Here is a 19053-nt window from a genome sequence, read left to right as displayed (position 1 = left end):
TTCCCACAGAGGCACAGAGCCCCTGCCATGGAGTGCACACACCCACATACACATAGAGGCATCCTCCTTCTGCCTGGTCCAGGGTGATGAATTGCAGTGTTTGAAAAGGCTCCTTATCACTGTGGTGCACATGGGCTCAGCAATGTGGTACTGTGTGTATGTGTGTGTACGTGTGTGTGTGTGTGTGTGTGTTTTTATATATGTGTGCAAGAAAGCCAGAGTGTGTCAGAGGAGTGCTGGAGCTCCCAGCTTCCCTTTATAGATGAAATTGCTGATGCTGTAGGGATCTTTTCAGCAAAGACCTTGGCAAAATAAATAGAGGTAAGTGAAAAAAAGAAGAAACTGATTTACTCAGTGTATGGCCTGACCAGCAGGTATATCTATGCAATAAATGTCTGCTCCCTGGACTGTCTGAATATAGGAAGATTAGAGGTCGGCTTTGTAGGGTGATATCAGGCATTCTATTCAGAATCATTTGCCTGCAAATATCTCTCTTAACAAAATGCCAAGATAATTATAATAGCCACCGCTATCACCACCACCGCTCCTCTCTATGTAGGGCATAGTTAACAGCACTGCATACCCTGTCAATTTAAAGCTGGAAGAAAAATCAGAAATCTCTAGTCTGATCCCATTCTTATAATGTTAGTTGTTCAACTAATGTAATTCTTCTTTTACAAATGGAAAAGCTAAAGGTCAGAGAGGTGAAAGTCAAGATCTTTTCTGATTCCTGGTTCAGTGCTCCTTCCTTTTCCTGAACTCTTTATCCTGTCAATCATCTTTGGGTAAATAAATGAATGAGCATTTATTAAGTGCCCAATGGGTACTCTGTTAAGTGTTTTAAGAGATTATTTTATTTGATCTTCACTGCAAACCTCAGAAATAGATATTCTTATTCTCATTTTACAGTTAAGGAAAGATCTAAGGCAAGTCTGAACTCAAGATTTTCCTGATTCTAAGTCCAAACCTCTGTGTTACTTAGCTGCAGATATCCATGGGAGAGGTAAGACTTTAAGTTATTAAACTTTAGTTTGAATTATTTTATTAAAGAATTTTTCCTATCGATGATATCAAATTAAATTATTTTATAAAAGTTTTTTTCCTATTGATGATATCAAATCAAATTATTTCATCAAAGATTTTTTTCCCTACTAATGATATCAAAAGATCGTATGAGACCATTGTGTCCTGAGTAGTCATGAAAGGTAAAGGAATGGAAAGAGGGATAAAGAACCATAAAACCTCATAAGTCTCAGAGTTGGAAGAAAACGCTAAGGTCACCGAATCCAACATGTCCCTAAATAGTAACCTGCTAAAAAATATCCTCAGTAGTTCACAGGATCATATACCTAGAACTGAAAAGGATCTCAAAAGTAATTTAGTCTCATCCTTCACTTTATAGATGAGGAAACTTAGACCCAGGGAAATTTAGTGATGCTCACAAGATCATACATATATTAGAGCAGAGCTAAGATTTGAACCTGACTATCTAGTTGGTGAATTTCTATTTTTTTCAAACTTTGTTTTTCCATAATAGTAGAATAGAAAGGGGGAAAAAGATGTTTATGCATGACACTAAAGTCCAAATCCACCAGTCTTTACCCCGTACCTCTCAATTTTCTTTAACTCAATTCTATTGAGTTCAACAAACATTTATTAAACATATACTATGTGCTGAACATCATGCTGAGGCCCTGGGGATACAAAATAGTCATTGTTCTTACAGAGTCTGCATTCTACAGGTAGAAGGGAAAATGCATCATGCATATACAATGTAACTTCAGAGACAGTCAACACTAAATGCCTGAGAAGAGGGGAAAGCCTTCCTGGAAGAGAGAGCACCTAAACTGAGATCAAGCAAAGACCAAAATTCTGAGGGACTTAAGAGAAGGGAGAGTGTATTCCAGCTTTGAGAACATTTTATCCAAATGCTTGGAAGAAAGAGATGGAATGCTGAGCTTGAGGAACAACTAACAGGATAGTTTGTAGGAAAAAACTGAAGAGGAGTAAAGAAAATCAGACTGAAGGAGAGAGAGAGCAGAGCTGGATAGTAGAAAGCCTCTCATGCCAAGAGAAAGAACTACAATTTATAGTTCTTGAATATTTTTGAGAAGGTAACAGGATTAGACCTGCCACTTATTAAGATTATTTTGGAATTTATGTGGAGGATGAATTGGAGATTAGAAGAGTCTGGAAGAAGGGAAGCCAATTAGGAGGTTATTGTAATGTTTAATTGAAAATCTGAATTAGAGCATGTGTGAGTAAAGAGAAGGAGATGTATGCAAGAGAGATAGGATAAACAAACAAGGCAAAAAAGCTCTTTGGGATCAAGCCCAATGAGTCTAATTGTTGTTCAATAGACCTTCAAATACTTGCTTCCTACAAGTTAACTATACATACTTGTTTTTTTAAACTGGTGCTCATTAGTATGGTCTCCAATTATCTTTCTAAAAGACCTGCAAAAGTGAAGAATGAGAATTATTGGAATTGACTCAAATACCAGAACTCTAGTTCATATTCAATGATGGGACCAAATGAGACACTATCAAGTCATTAAGCAGTTAATAAAAGGAAGGTTACTTTGTCCTAACACAGCAAGGACATGCTGCAAAGATACAGTGACACTTAATTTTTCTGGATGTGGAAATGCATCTGGTTATCAAGATAGTACATGATGAAGGACATAGTGACATATATGCTTCAGGGGAGGGGAGGAAAGAAAAAAGGGGGAAAAAGAAAAAAAAAAGAAAGTTACATGATAATTTTATTACATATTTAAAAGGAATATCAAGTAATACATAATAGATATGTAGTTTTATATTCAATCATCTTATTTTTCTTTCTATTCTACTGTTACAGAAATGCTTATTTTATTTTTTAAGTTAATAATAAAATAAATAAAATTTGAAACAAAATCTTCAAGAAGGTATTTAGACTCTACATGACTGGGACTTTTTATGACCATGGATGATCAAGAAAGTGTTTCAGGGAAGGCAGGACCAATCAGGTCCTGGGGATAACTTTGTCTCTTTTTATGGAAAGCTAATTCATGTTGTGAAGAAAGGAGGAATGGACTTAATTCATGTGGGAAAATATTGATGGATATATTAGTTCCATAACAGGAAAAAAGGAATGCATACTGAAGATGATAATGAAGTATCCTTCCTCCATATAGATGGAAGCAGATGAGATTTTTAGTCTTTCTTTAAATGGTCAAAGGAAAGTTGAGAGGTGAACAATTATCCAATGAATTTGATGATCTGCGTTTTTTTCAGATCAATAGCCTCAATCACATGGTGCTTAAAGGATTTTCCCCCTTTGCCTGAATTATTTGGATTGTTAATTCAGTAACTGAGCTCATAATATAATGCCCTCCATCTCGGTTTGCTTTTGCTGATGTTAAAATTAATGTTCAATAGCAAGCTAATGTGTCAACAAGCTAGTGTCCAACTAAGTTTGTACCTGTGTCACAGCTAATGTTCATCATTGGCCAGAGGGTTTTGTTTAATGTTTAGTGGAAATGAGAACACCAGAAAACATTCACTTGATAGGGTGATTGCACTTTTGATTTTGTGATTGTATCTTTCTGGATTGACCTACCTGGTAAACTAAACTCTTCACACTTCATAGGGGTTGGGACCTTCCCTTCTCTATTTTTAGTATTTTTTTGGTTGTTTTTTGATTTTGTTTTGGTATGAAGTGAGCTCTGAATAATCCCATAAAAAGCCTCATAGGCTAATGTGATGTTGGGAATTATTCCTTTGCAGAACATTAGGAATAGCTACAATATCTTTAAAGCCATAGAATGGTAAATGACATAATATCTATTAAATTCAGAAATACTACAGACAGCAGATTTGGTTGTTCTCATAAAGTTGGGATGATTTGAGGAAGATTAACTCCTAGTTGGGCCAAGAATTACTCAGCACTTCCTTTTGTTTTATCTCAGAGAATACCCCTTTAAAATCACAGAACCAAAGGATCTAAGATTTAAAAGGGATCTTAAAGATAATTTTGTCCAGGGCTGTAAAATTCAAATAGGAACAGGGCCACTAAACCATACATATAAGGATCCCTGTAGACATCATATTGACTTAGAAGATCACATATTAACATTATGTTCAATTGCATTTTTATTTATTTTGTTAAATATTTCCCAGTTACATTTTGTTCTGATTTAGGCATGTTCGATAGTATGGAAGGCTGCTCACTCCCTTTCCTAGGAAGCATATTTGACAAATCTAAAGTCTATACATTAATAGGTAAAGTATAGTTTTGACAAGTTGGGGACTTGCAAAGTATAATTCTTATGGTCTCACTGACATGTTGTATGATGTTGGGCAAGTCACTTAACTCCTTTCCTATGACTCAGTGGTCTGGGTAATTGGCTTCACTTAACAAACGTAGAAATTTTGCATTTTGGTTCCAGGACTAACAAACACCAAATAGTTTTATATCCTTTGCATGTATTTTGATTTTCTATGGCTCATTTTCTTTATTTCTAAGATGAAAATGACCTCTGTCTTAGCATACCTATACAGTTGTAAAAATGAAGTAAAATAAAGCAGGGAGCATGGTACATGGAATGAGCAGCGGCCCTGGAGACAGAAGACCTGAATTCAAATCCCATTTCTGATACTGTTTATGTGCCATTGGTGGGGCTGAGTACAGCCCAACAGTTGGAAGCTTCAATGATTGGAAAGCAAATAAAAGCCTGTCATTAGGGAGTTCCATGTAGTTCTCTACTGGGAGTAAAGTTACATTAGCTATAGCATAACCTAGATAAATGAGTTGAGGGACCTGAAATGGAAAACAGATTATGAAGAAGAAGCAGGGTTAGTACCAATATCAATAGTCCTGAAGGAAAAGAAAAACGATATGATCCTGGGTTATATTGTAGACAATTAAGTCAATAAGTATTTCTAAAGTGCCTACTATGTGCTAGATTAGAGTATGACTTTGACCAAGAGTTTCCTCAACTTTGCTGCACTCACAATTCTCAGGTGTGTGCTTTTATGATCAACCCTATCATACTATCTTTTCCCATCATTTTTCTTCAAACTCCTTGGAGCTGGACAGCTGCTGACAATGGCTATCTCCAAATGGCCCAAATAGATTACAAAGTTAAGACTTGGAATTGGGGGCACAATTTGATTGCATCTTAAGGTATAGGTCAGCTTAAAAATTTGGAGCCTCAAAGTGATTTGAACTTTCAGAAAAAAGTGTGAAATCTTTACTCTGTCACTTGCTTATATTGGTAAGTCACTTTATTTCTTTGATCCTCAATTTTCTCATCTATTAAAAGATGAGGGGAGGGAATAAATATTTATTTAGCACCTACTATGTGTCAAGCACTTAGCTAAGTGTTTTATAAGCTTTATTTCATTTGATCTTCACAATAATCCTAGGAAGTAGGTGTTCTTGTTATTCCCTCAGATAAGGAAACTGAAAGGTTTAAGTGGCTTTCTCAGTACTACAGAACTGATAAATGTATATGGCCAGATTTAAATCCAGAATTTTCTGACTCCTGGCCCAGTGCTATAGTCCCTGTGCCACCTAGCTGCCAAAAATAAGGGGTTGGACTAGCTGGCAATTTAGGACCTTTCTACCTCTGTCTTTATGATTCTTATGAACTCTTATTCAGGGACAAGAATTGAGGAGGATTTTGAACATCAGCTATGGATTCCTGTCCATCTGAAGGGAAGAAAAATATCCTTGTAACTTCAGGCCAGGGTTTAGAGGAGGGAGTGCCTTACAAATATTGTCTAGTCTGTTTTACATATCTATTCAGGTTTATTCCTAGACCAGATAGGAGGTGGGTCCATTTCAGAGCTCAAGAAGTTGAACAGTTCTTCAAAGTTTATACCAGGAGGCAGAGAGAGAGAGAGAGAGAGAGAGAGAGAGAGAGAGAGAGAGAGAGAGAGAGAGAGAGAGAGAGAGAGAGAGAGAGAGAGAGAGAGAGAGAGAGAGAGAGAGAGGGAGGGAGGGAGGGAGGGAGGGAAGGGGGAGAGGGAGACAGGGAGAGAGGAAGGGAGGGAGGGAGGGGGGAGGGAGGGAGGGAGGGAGGGAACGAACTTTGGAGTGGCAGTGCAGAAATTTGTTAATCTTGACTCTTGCTGGCTGTATGACCCCAAGAACTATGTCTCTAGGTCTCAGTTTTATATAAGGAGATGCTCAAGAAGGATACATCTAAAATTAGCAAATTGAACTTAATGATCTCTCAACTGATATGCAATCCAATTCAATGAAATTCAACATTTTGTAATTAACTCCGGTCCTCAAATAGATTACAACCGAATTGGGGAGACAACATGCGAACAAATATATACAAAGCATGTTATATACAGGTTATATAGGAAATAATTAACAAAGTGGAAGCATTAGAATTAAGAAAGATTGGCGAAGGCTTTCTATAGAAGGTGAGATCTTACAAGATTACTTGGACATCTTTAACTTTGATTCTAGAAGTTGTCCTGAGGCTCTGGGATTAATGCTTGACAGGAAGCAAATAAATCCATGCCTACCTACCACATAATCACAGGTCATAGAAAAAATAGTTATCAGGGAGGGAACAAGGGGAAATCAGGTCGCACACAGATGCAGAAGGAGAGCAAATGCAATAGAAGCTCCATAATCTTCACTGACTGCCTTCTTGTAGCTCATATCAGCAATGGGGGGGTTCCCTATACTGGTTTTCTCATTGGCTGCTTTTCTCAGACTTTCTAAGAAAGCTTTTCACAGAGCCAGAGGTTTGGGGGATTGCACATCTAGGATGTTCTTGCAAAACTGAGGTATATACTTTCCTTCTTGCAGCTTTTGGGATCCCTCTCCAGCTGTCCTGTTGTGTGAGTTTATGTGTTTCCCTCTGAGTCAATTCATCTGCTGTAAACTAAAACATCTTATCATCTGCTAAACCAATAGGAGGCAATTAGCTAGTGCCAATAAACATTAGCATCAGAAGTGCCTCTGGTGATGGGGATCAGATAGATTCTGGCTACCTTTCTCAGGATAGGAAAGAAATCAATCAGTCATTCAACAAGCATTATTATAGGCAAACTATGCACCAGGTACTATCCTGCATACTAGGAATAACAAGAAAACTTGAAATAGTTTCTGCCTTCAAGGAATTTATGTTCTATGAGGAATGGAATAAAACGTGGACACATATGTAAGCTGAGGGGTGCTGATAAATATTTAACAACTGACTCTTTGGGGAAAATATACCCCACATCATACTTGTAAGTATATATTATTAACATTTTTCCATCACTTTCTTAAGTCTAGATAACTCACAATCCAATAAAATCAATTCCTGATTTGTAGTATTTGTAGATTTCTGAATTTTAAGTGCTCACACTGAAAATTTAACAATTGACTCTGACTTTTAAGTTGGCTCTAGCATATTCTTGCATATATGTATACATATATGTGTGTATTTATGTGTATGTATATATGTATGTATGTGTATGTGTATATATATATGCATACACACACACACACACACACACACACATATATATATATATATATATATATATAAAGACAGATTAAATAGAAGGAAATTTCAAGTTGGAGGAAGCACTTATGGTAATAAGGGAACAGGAAAGACCTCATGTATAAGATGCAGTTGAGTTTTGAAAGAAGGAATGGATTCTAGAAAGAGGAGGTGAAGAGAAAGCGCATTCCAGGACTGGAGAACTTGTACAGAAGTACTGAGAAGGGAGATGGGATTTGTGTTAGAGGTATAGTAAGTAGACAAGTGTGGACTGGATAATAGAAGAAGGGATTACTAAGAAATAAGTTTGCTGAGATGGTTTAGAGCCAAATTGTAAAGAGCAGTAGAAGATTGGTATCTTATCCTAGAGATAAGAGGGAAGCACTGAAGTTTTTTGAGCAGGGTAGGGACAGGATTGGATGTGGGTTGTCTTGGCAAAGATACTGGAGTGGTTTGCTATTTCCTTCTCCGGCTCATTTTACAGACAAGGAAACTGAGACAAGCAAGGTGAAGTAACTTACCCAAGGTCACAAACTAGTGAATGTCTGAGGCTGGATTTGAATTTAAGTCTTCCTGACAAACACTCTACCCATTGTGCCATCTAGCTATCCCAGAAAATATCACTCAGTCAACTGTATAGAGGAGGGCTTAGAGAGAAGAGAGGCCAGACAGGCTGAACAATTAAGAGACTGGGTGAATAATAATGATCTGAACAAGTGAGATTTAACAACCATCTTCTTCCACCCTCCAAAAACGTGACATACCGGGTAGCTGATGAGATCACTATTAGAGAGTAATGTTTAATGGCAGAAACTAGGCATGGACCCTAGTTTAATACATTTAATACCACATACTAATATAAGATCAAAATGGGTCCAAGATTTAGGCATAAAGAACGAAATCATAAATAAATTAGAGGAACATAGGATAGTTTACCTCTCAGACTTGTGGAGAAGGAAGGAGTTTGTGATCAAGGGAGAACTAAAGACCATTATTGATCACAAAATAGAAAATTTTAATTACACCAAATTAAAAGTTTCTGCACAAACAAAACTAATGCAAACAAGATTAGAAGGGAAGTAACAAATTGGGAAAACATTTTTGCAGTTAAGGGTTCTGATAAAGTCCTCGTCTCCAAAATATACAGAGAATTGACTTTATAAGAAATCAAGCCATTCTCTAATTGATAAATGGTCAAAGGATATGAACAATTTTCAGATGATGAAATTGAAACTATTTTCACTCATATGAAAGAGTGTTCCAAATCACTATTGATCAGAGAAATGCAAATTAAGACAACTCTGAGATATCATTACACACCTGTCAGATTGGCTAAGATGACAGGAACAAATAACTATGAATGTTGGAGGGGCTGTGGGAAAACTGGGACACTGATGCATTGTTGGTGGAGTTGTGAAAGAATCCAGCCATTCTGGAGAGCAATCTGGAATTATGCCCAAAAAGTTATCAAACTGTGCATACCCTTTGATCCAGCAGTGCTACTACTGGGCTTATATCCCAAGGAAATATTAAAGAAGGGAAAGGGACCTGTATGTGCCAAAATGTTTGTGGCAGCCCTTTTCATAGTGGTTAGAAACTGGAAAATGAATGGATGTCCATCAATTGGAGAATGATTGGGTAAATTATGGTATATGAATGTTATGGAACATTATTGTTCTGTAAGAAATGACCAGTAGGAGAAATACAGAGAGGCTTGGAGAGACTTACATCAACTGATGCTACGTGAAATGAGCAGAACCAAAAGATCATTATACACTTCAACAATGATACTGTATGAGGATGTATTCTGATGGAAATGAATATCTTCAACATAGAGAAGAGCTAATCCAATTCCAATTGATCAATGATGGACAGAATCAGCTACATCCAGAAAAGGAACACTGGGAAATGAGTGTAAGCTGTGAGCATTGTTTTTTTGTTTTGTTTTGTTTTGTTTTTCTTCCCAGATTATTTTTACCTTCCGAATACAATCCTTCCTCTGCAACAACAACAACAAAATTCGGTTCTGCACATATATATTGTACCTAGGATATACTATCAGATATTTAATATGTATAGGAATGCCTGCCATCTAGGGGAGGGGGTGGAGGGAAGGAGGGGAAAAATTCGGAACAGAAGGGAGTACAAGGGATAATGTTTAAAAAAATACCTATGCATATGTACTGTCAAAGAAAATGTTATAATTATAAAAATTAATAAAAAAAGATTTAAAAAGAGAGTAATGTTTAAAAAGACAAGAATTTAATAAGTGGGACATAAGACTAAGGAAGAAGACAACAAGGAGGAAAACCACTGATCTTTTAGAGATCAGTGTCATAAATCCCCCAAAAGAAAAGCATATTTTAGGGGTAAGGGAAATAGATTAGCAGTGTCAAATGCTGTAGAGGAGTCAAGGAATGATAAGGACAGGGCAAAACAAAAAGATCATTGGATCTGCCAGTTATGACATTGTTCGCAACTTTTTAGAGGGAGCAGATTTATTTGATTCAGGAAAGGAATTAGAGACTTATTGAGTATAAAGAATTTTTTTTAGGAAGTTGGCTGTGAAAGAGAAGAGATGTATAAGTTGATAGGTTGAGAGAAAAGAATATTACAAAAAAGAAAGTTTGGCAATTTCAAAATGACAAAACCTGAGCCAGTGAATTCCTTCTCTTACTGTTTCTAGAATCCATATACTCCAACTACAGTTAATCTGACATGAGTCTGGATCCACTGTGTTAGTCCTTTTAGAACTGACACAAGACAAATGTGTTCCTATTCTTGTATTCCTAGGAAAGCAGAGGCCCCTCTCTAGACCAGGGCTTCTTAAACTTTTTCCACTTATGACCCATTTTTACTCAAGAAATTTTTACATGACCTTAGGTATATAGGTATATAAAATAGCTATATAAATCAAACACTTACTGATAATAAATCATAATTTCCTATGGCTACATGGGATCTTGACCCACAGTTTAAAAAGCTGGGCTCTGAAGATCTTGCTTGCCTATGTCTGTATGGGAAGCAGCATGTACTGAGGGAATTGTCTTAGTTACTTCCAGAAGGACACCACTTGAAGAGACTGGCTCCATGTTAAGATGACTAGATTTTTGCCCAAGACTGTATTTTTGAAGTGTACACTATCCTTTTTCCAGAGGGAAGTCATCTTTATTCTCATAGAGGTGAATGACTAAAGGAAGTGATGGCCAAATGTGTGATACCAAAAGCAACACTGGGATTTTATATGGCCTTTCTTTCCTGGTTACTCAAAATACTTCATATGTTTATTTATGTATTTATTTGCTTTATTTCATTCATGCTCCACTTGCTGTTAGGCCTTAGGCTATAGTAAGAGAATTTAAAAGAAATAAGTGACAAATAATTAAATAAACTTAATCATTCTCAAAATGGATGAGGAAGAATATATATTCTGCTCCCCCTCTTCCTCTCCATTTTACAGGTAGGGGGACAAAAGTAGGGAAGTGATAGTCCATCTCTCAAAGAGTCAAATCTTCCCCACTGTTTCCTATTCTCCTGAGTAGGGTATGAGGTATATTAATCCTTTCAGGCTACAAAATCTCCATTCAGTACATTACTTTGATAGATGCCTAATTTACTATAGTCATACTTCCATCCATGCTTTGATCACTGGTTTCCTCCAGTGACCAATTCAACATTTATCAGATCCTTAAAATAGGAAGACAATGTGCTATGTGAGAAACTATGCTTTGTCAGTTAGGGAAGGTTTGGAAGCATTTATTACTAAGACAACCAGGGGATAAGTAAAATGCCCTATAGTTTTTAAGTAAACTTATTTTTAAGTAAGTACTTAAAAATCCCAACATTCCCTGTAGTTTATTAAACCCCTTGGATTTATTATTTAATAGCAAGAATATAATAAATGCTTATTAAATTGAATTAACTCTGGGTAGTAAAAACGGATTTCCTTGTGAAAAAGTAGAAATGAGAGCTAGATAAGAATCCAGTTAGCTGAATTCAAAACTGAACCTAAAGAGTAGTCTTTAATCTATATCTAGTCTATATCACTTGGGAAGGATCTCTCTTAAGGAGTCTCACAGGTACCTATCCTTGGTCATGTACTAGTGAACACTTTCATTTAGACTTAGATGAAGGTGTAGATAGCATATAACAAACTACATTTCTTATGTTATATAAGCTTATAGTATAAACTGTATTTGTGAATCATGTGCATCTAAGGTAGCTAACTAATATTTTGAATGACAGAATCCAGTGAGATATTGACAATTTGGTGCACGGTCAACTCTATTTATATTGAAATTTGAGAAGTAAATGAAAAACTCTATACCTGGTTTCAGAAATTAATTCTCTCACAGGCGTGAAGTCTGGGATAGGGGATGCACAGCTAACAGTTGAACTGAAAAAGATTTGAGATTTTACTGGATTGAAAACTGAGTATGAGTCAACATGTAGTCTGATAAGCAATAAAGCCAACACACTCTTAGACTTCATAGTAAGTCAGGCATTTGGAGAAGTGCTTAGAACAAAAATCAGGAAAAAAAACACAAGGGGGCTATTATGGCCTGGAAAATTGGCCTTAAGAGAGACATGATAGTGATCTGCAGGTATGTGAAGAGCTGTCAATCTGCTTGGCCCCAGAGGACAATTAGTGCTTTCCTCCTTATTAGAAATCTTCAGGAAAGACTATATGACCAGTCTTGTTGGAATTATGGTAGAGAGGAGTCTTGTTCAAGTATAGGTTTATTTGATGGCTTCTGAATTGCTTTTCAATTGAAATTCTACAAGTAGATATCTTTTTAGTCACTTTCAGTATTCTGCAGAACAAGGCAAATAGTTCTAGAGCAGAAATTCTTTTATTATTATTATTTTTTTTATTTATAATTTTTTTTCACAGTATATATGCATGAGTAATTTTTTTATAACATTATCCCTTGTATTCATTTTTCCAAATTATCCCCTCCCTCCCTCTACTCCCTCCCCTTGATGACAGGCAATCACATACATACATTTTACATATGTTACAATATAACCTAGATACAATATATGTGTGCAAATACCATTTTATTGTTGCACATTAAGTATTAGATTCCGAAGGTATAAGTAACCTGGGTAGATAGACAGTAGTGCTAACAATTTACATTCACTTCCCAGTGTTTCTTCTCTGGGTGTAGCTATTTCTGTCCATCATTGATCAACTGGAAGTAAGTTGGATCTTCTTTATGTTGAAGATTTCCACTTCCATCAGAACACATCCTCATACAGCATTGAAGTGTACAGCAATCTTCTGGTTCTATTCATTTTACTCAGCATCAGTTGATGTAAGTCTCTCCAAGCCTCTCTGTATTCCTCCTGCTGGTCATTTCTTACAGAGCAATAATATTCCATAACCTTCATATACCATAATTTACCCAACCATTCTCCAACTGATGGACATCCACTCATCTTCCAGTTTCTAGCTACAACAAAAAGAGCTGCCACAAACATTTTGGCACATTCAGGTCCCTTTCCCCGCCTCAGTATTTCTTTGGGATATAAGCCCAATAGCAGCAATGCTAGATCAAAAGGTATGCACAGTTTGATAACTTTTTGGGCATAGTTCCAAATTGCTCTCCAGAATGGCTGGATTCTATCACAACTCCACCAACAATGTATCAGTGTCCCAGTTTTCCCACATCCCCTCCAACATTAATCATTATTTGTTCCTGTCATCTTAGCCAATCTGACAGGTGTGTAGTGGTATCTCAGAGTTGTCTTAATTTGCATTTCTCTGATCAGTAGTGATTTGGAACACTCTTTCATATGAGTGGAAATAGTTTCAATTTCTTCCTCTGAGAATTGTCTGTTTATATCCTTTGACCATTTATCAATTGGAGAATGGTTTGATTTTTTATAAATTAGGATCAATTCTCTATATATTTTGGAAATGAGACCTTTATCAGAACCTTTAACTGTAAAAATATTTTCCCAATTTGTTACTTCCCTTCTAATCTTGTTTGCATTAGTATTATTTGTACAGAAACTTTTTAGTTTGATGTAATCAAAATCTTCTATTTTGTGATCAATAATGATCTCTAGTTCTCCTCTGGTCATAAATTCCTTCCTCCTCCACAGGTCTGAGAGACAGACTATTTAGAGCAGAAATTCTTAAGCCCAGGGTCAATGAACTTAAATATATATATATATATATATATATATATATATATATATATATATATATATATATATATATATATATATATATATATATATAAACTTTATTGCAATATAATTGGTCTCCTTTGCAGTCCTATGCATTTAAAAACATGTTTTCTCAGAAAGGTTGATAGGCTTCACCAGAATGCTAAAGGGGCCAATAATACAAAAAAAGTCAACAACTTCTGGTATAGAGTGGTTTTTAAAATCCCTGATAATCCCCCCAAATCTTCTTGGCTTCTTATTGATACAGGAACTACCTTTAATAAGAGTTAGTACCTTCATAATGTATTTTCAATAAAAAACTTGAAATATATTGGTTGTTTGAAGTCATATATATATAAGTGTGAATGATTTAATGAAGGTGTAAATTGATCCTCAAATATAAATGAATTGATACCAAATTCTTCTTTGTTTGGCTAAGGAAGAGGAGACTGAAGAAGCCAAGAAGACACTTGAAGTCAAGGGAGTAGGGTAGGATAGAGAGGAAGGTGTCTGGGGACAGGAGACAGGTTTCACAGAATGTGAGATCAATTTAGTTTTATTTGGTAAGAAAGAAATCACAGCTGTGAGTGGAATTGTTCTTCATGTAACTGCCAATCTAAGGAGCTCTGATTCAAATGTTTTCTGAAAAGTCATTGATTTGTTTACTTAATACAGCTTTGGAGGACCTTGTTTTTAGGTGGTTTGCTAATTGAGGTATTATTATGCTAGGGCCTTTTTTTTTTTTTTTTCCTTTTTAAAGTGCTGCCTTTCAGTCATGATGTTACTGATCTGTTGTCTTTGGGTTGTAAGCTTTGTGTCCTCTCTTCCTCTTCCATGTCAGAAGTTTCATAGAGTTATTCTCTCATAACCTGGCTGGAATTTTCAAAATGATCAATCAATGTTAGAGGTGAAGTCTGTGATTATTGAATTCTGAACAGATTTTTTTTCTCTGTCTAATATTATTCAGTCTGAATGACAATACATTCTCATTTAGTCTTCATTGAATAATCAACCTCTTGAGTCATTAGGAAGGCAGAAATAGTACACCCTTGCTCCTGAAGCGATCAATAGTTTTCTGTCGCCTCTAGAACGAAATACAAGCGTCTAAAGCCTATCTCAATGAAGTTCCAATCTATCTTTCTAGACTGAATTCACATTACTTATCTTCATGAACTCATTCTCCATCTAAACAGCTGACTTGCTGTTTCCTGTATATAGCATCAGATCTACCAACTTAATGCCTTTATGCTTTTCTTTTTATCCCTTAAGCTAGGAATAGTCTCCCTCCTCAGTTTTGTTTCTTAAAATACCTTCAAGTATTAACCAAAATTCCACTTTCTAAATGAAACATTTCCTAATTCCACCAGTTGCTAGTTTTCACTTTGCCTTGACATTAATTTGCAAATGCAACGGGACATGTTTTGTATGGACTGGGTGTATACTGGATGGGCACCCCGTGTAACTTTTGAGGTACTGTATTAGTAGTAAAGCCAATCCCTGCTTCATGTTCTTTCCTGTAAACCTATAGAAAAGCAAAACAAAACAAAACAAATAAAGCTATCAGGTTATTAATCAGTATGGGAAACAATCTCAATGAATACAAAGCATTTATTGAGCACTTATTGTGTGCTTTGCACTCTATTAATCTCTGGGAATACAAATTTTATTGTTGTTCAGTTGTATACAACTCTTCCTGGCCCCATTTTTGGAGTTTTCTTGGCAAAGATATTGGAGTAGTTTGCCATTTACTTCTCCAGCTCATTGCATAGTGAGGAACTGAGGCAACCAGAGTAAATTGACTTGCTCAGGATCATAAATTAGCAAATGTCTGAGGCCCAATTTGAACTTGAAGTTTCAACTTTTAGTATTAAGGATAATGCAGCAGAGTGGATAGCTAAGCATATCCTTTTAGGGTGCATATCAGAAGGTTTGGTGGCATTGTTGAGGATCTAAAGCTGTAATGCCGTAGAAACTGAGACAAGACAGAGATTAGTTTTTAATATTTCAATAGTGGAGAATTTGGGCTAGTAATTGAACAGGACTCATGTCCCTAGCCAGCTGAATAGGACTTGTCTCAAAGCATCTAGCAGCAATTAATTCCAGAGACTTTTATAGGGCTCCAGCCATCAGGAAAATAAAGGCAATAGGGAGCAGGACATTGGGTGAGTGGATGAACCATAATTTCAGGAAAGGGTCATAACTTAGTTCTGACAGGTTGTGGGTCAAGAAGGTCGGGAGCAGGAGACCGCAAGTCTAGGGCAAAAGATAGTGAGTAATACCCAGACGTTTTGAGATAAGCCATTTGGAGTTTTATGACTTTTTTGAATATGAGAGTGGCCAGAGCTTAATGGGGTAAGGAATGGGGATGGCCATAATAATTTTATTCAAGATATAGCATAATAATTCAGGGAAACTGAGGCATTACAATTCAGGGAAACTGAGGCAGGAAAACTGAGTCATTAATGATAAATCTTTGTGGTCCTTCATTTTACCAGAAAGATTATATTTGGTAACTCTTTGCTCAACTGAGAAATATATGTGGCTGCCCCTTGGGGCTTACATTTAAAAAAGGTGGGGTGTATATCTGAAAATTAGAAAGTATTAAAGACTTTGAATTCCTTCCATAGGAGTAGGAATGGGGGAGGGAATTGATATTCAACCCAAATGGGGAAGAGGAAAAAGGGTCTCTGAGGAAAGTTTTGGGGAAAGGTTCATCATAGAGCCTTCTCCTTCTGGGGCCTCCAATACCTCCACAGATCTTTTATAGTGTAGTTATGCCATTCATCCACCTACTACACACCAGATGGCTATGCCAGAAGAAAAGCTTCACAAACTCAGGTTCAATTTTGATCTAAGGGTAATATGAGATAAGGCTCTAAATTATGAGAGAATTAGAGGAAACTGACTAGTTCTACTCCCACTTTGCATCTGAGGCTCTTCTTAGCACAGTCTGACATTCTAGGACTATGTGGCTTATTGGATATAATTAGGCAAAATTGCAAAGGAAGTGTCAAGTGCTCCACTGCTACGGAGTGGTTTGTCCAGTTATCTCAAAACCTCTTACCCTTTTATTTCTTTGGGCTTTCTGGAGAACAGGCCTGTGGATTCTACTTTTTCATGTAAAAATAGGAGTGTGTGTGTGTGTGTGTGTGTGTGTGTGTGTGTGTGTGTGTGTGTGAGAGAGAGAGAGAGAGAGAGAGAGAGAGAGAGAGAGAGAGAGAGAGAGAGAGAGAGAGAGAGAGACAGAGAGAGACAGAGAGACAGAGAGACAGAGAGAGACAGAGAAAAACAGAGACAGAAACAAAGACAGACACAGACAGAGAGCCAGAAATAGAGAGACAGAGAGAAACAGAGACAGAGAGACAGAAAAACAGAGACAGAGGCGAGACAGAGAGAGAAACTGAAAGACTGAGAGAGTGTATGTCCAGGTATCCAACTCTGGACCTTAGCGCTTTTCCAAGAAAGCAAGGCCAGTATGAGGAAAGAGCATCCAGCGTTCCAGACTAGGATTCACATCTCTATCACTGCTGACAACCTCTGATCACCTAGATTCTCAGTCCAGTTATTGCTCTTGTCTTCCTCAAAGTTAGATCTGGAATAGGTCCCTGATATAGACCACCATCTGACCCCCATTTTTCTATTGCCAATCTTGCAGACAGTGGACAAATGTATAGCTATGGTTCTTGGCAACACAGGAACCTGACTTCCAAAAGTTGTTATTGTCCACTTAGAAAAGCTTCTGAGTCCCATGTGGCCTTTCTCTTTGCTCTTTATATGGCAAAACCAAGGAGTGTCCTTCCTGAGAGTCTCCTAAGAAAAAGAAAAAAAAAGTAAAAAGAAGAGATTTGGGGGAGATGGGGAAATGGATGTGTGATGCTGTTCTGTATAAAACCTCCTATGTTTTTTCCTTCTTTTGAGATTTCCTGTTCTAGTGTCTGAATCTTATGAGACCTAGAGTTGGAGGGAAGGGAGAAAGAGAAAGGAAGGGGTTGAACTTTGCATTAAGAAAAAAAAGATAATAGTTATCAGGATTGATCTACTGTCATAGCAATAATCTTCCTCTGGACTCTAGAACAAATGAAAGTCTAGAACAGATGAGTGGAATTGTTATGGGGCTGCTAAGTGAAACAGTGAATAGAGATATTGGCTTAGAGCTAGGAAGACCTGAGTTCAAATTTCACTTCAGATGCATATTAGCTGTACCACTGTAGACAAGTCACTTAACCTCTTTCTTCATTAGTTTTCTCAACTGTAAAATGGGAATAATAACAATACTCACTTCCCAATATTGTAAAGATCAAATGAGATGATATTTTGTATAACACTTAGCGCAGTGACTAGCATATAGTAGGAATTTAATAAATGCTTGTTTTTTCCTTCTTTTCCTTCCTCAGGCATAGGTGTTTGATATTTACTTATTGGTGAAACTATTGCTTCTAGTAAAATGCAAGCTGTTAGAGGCAGTGACTTTTTGGTCCTTGTATCTGCAGAGCCTAGCCCCGTCCTTGACTGGCTAACTTGAGGAACTTAATGTGTTTGTTGAATTGTGTTGGCTTGAATCCCAGGCTCTTCCTCTAATAACAGTTTTGTAATTTGGCTCTAGGGATACTTTAAAAGTTAATACCAAATCTCCAGGTCTTTGCAGAGTCCCTACTCTGTGTGTGTCCCTGCAGGAGACACATTGGAAAATATACAGGCAACAGTCCTAGAATGTACAGAATTGTAGGCCAGTTAGGAGACTGCAACATACATGCATGGAAACCACAATGCAAAATATAAGACAGAATATAATTAATTAACAGCTGAATTGAGTGGGGCATTCAGTTAGTGCTGTGAGAGATGCAGAAGAGAGGAACCTTCAAGTAGATTATAAACTCTGAAGATAGGGGATGTTTCACTTTGTCATTGTATCCCTTGTACCTAGCACAGTTCCTGGCTCATAGTAGCAACGTAACAAATGCTTACAGAGGCTTCATGGAGAAACTGGAGTCAAGCCTTCGAGAAGGAAAAATAGAGAATTCTATAATCCAATGTTTTAATTAACTTGGATTGGGCTTTTCCCAGCTAGTGAGTATTGACCATACAGGCAATGATGCAAAATTGAAACAATAATTCTCATTTCCTCTTAACATTACTCTTAATAACTCTATGAAGAGAACAGTTTAAATACTATTAGCCCCATTTTACAGATAAACAAGAGTTCAGAGAAGGTAAGTGAGCTTTCTAGAGTCATAAAGCTCTTGTCAGAATTGGGACTTGAACTCAATTATGCAGATTTCAAGACCAATGGACTTTCTATTACATTTGCTTGCTGATAGAGCAGCTGTGACATGTGTTGGCTGTTGTACTGATGGAGGGGCCAGAACAAAGCATACAAGAGA

General features: G+C 36.8%; 1 long non-coding RNA gene across 1 annotated transcript in view; it reads left to right on the top strand.

Moving 5' to 3' along the window:
* The first annotated feature begins 238 nt into the window (after window positions 1-238).
* The window catches only part of LOC141553283 (uncharacterized), a 39356-nt gene continuing 20541 nt past the window's right edge, over window positions 239-19053 (top strand). Inside the window, exons 1-2 of the long non-coding RNA XR_012485371.1 lie at window positions 239-321; window positions 910-1003. This is a non-coding gene — a long non-coding RNA (uncharacterized LOC141553283). The remainder of the gene's footprint in view (window positions 322-909; window positions 1004-19053) is intronic.

This window comes from Sminthopsis crassicaudata, chromosome 2, assembly GCF_048593235.1.
Source record: "Sminthopsis crassicaudata isolate SCR6 chromosome 2, ASM4859323v1, whole genome shotgun sequence".
NCBI lineage: Eukaryota > Metazoa > Chordata > Mammalia > Dasyuromorphia > Dasyuridae > Sminthopsis > Sminthopsis crassicaudata.
The sequence above is the reverse complement of the archived record's forward strand: the minus strand, read 5'-3'. Positions and strand labels throughout refer to the sequence as shown.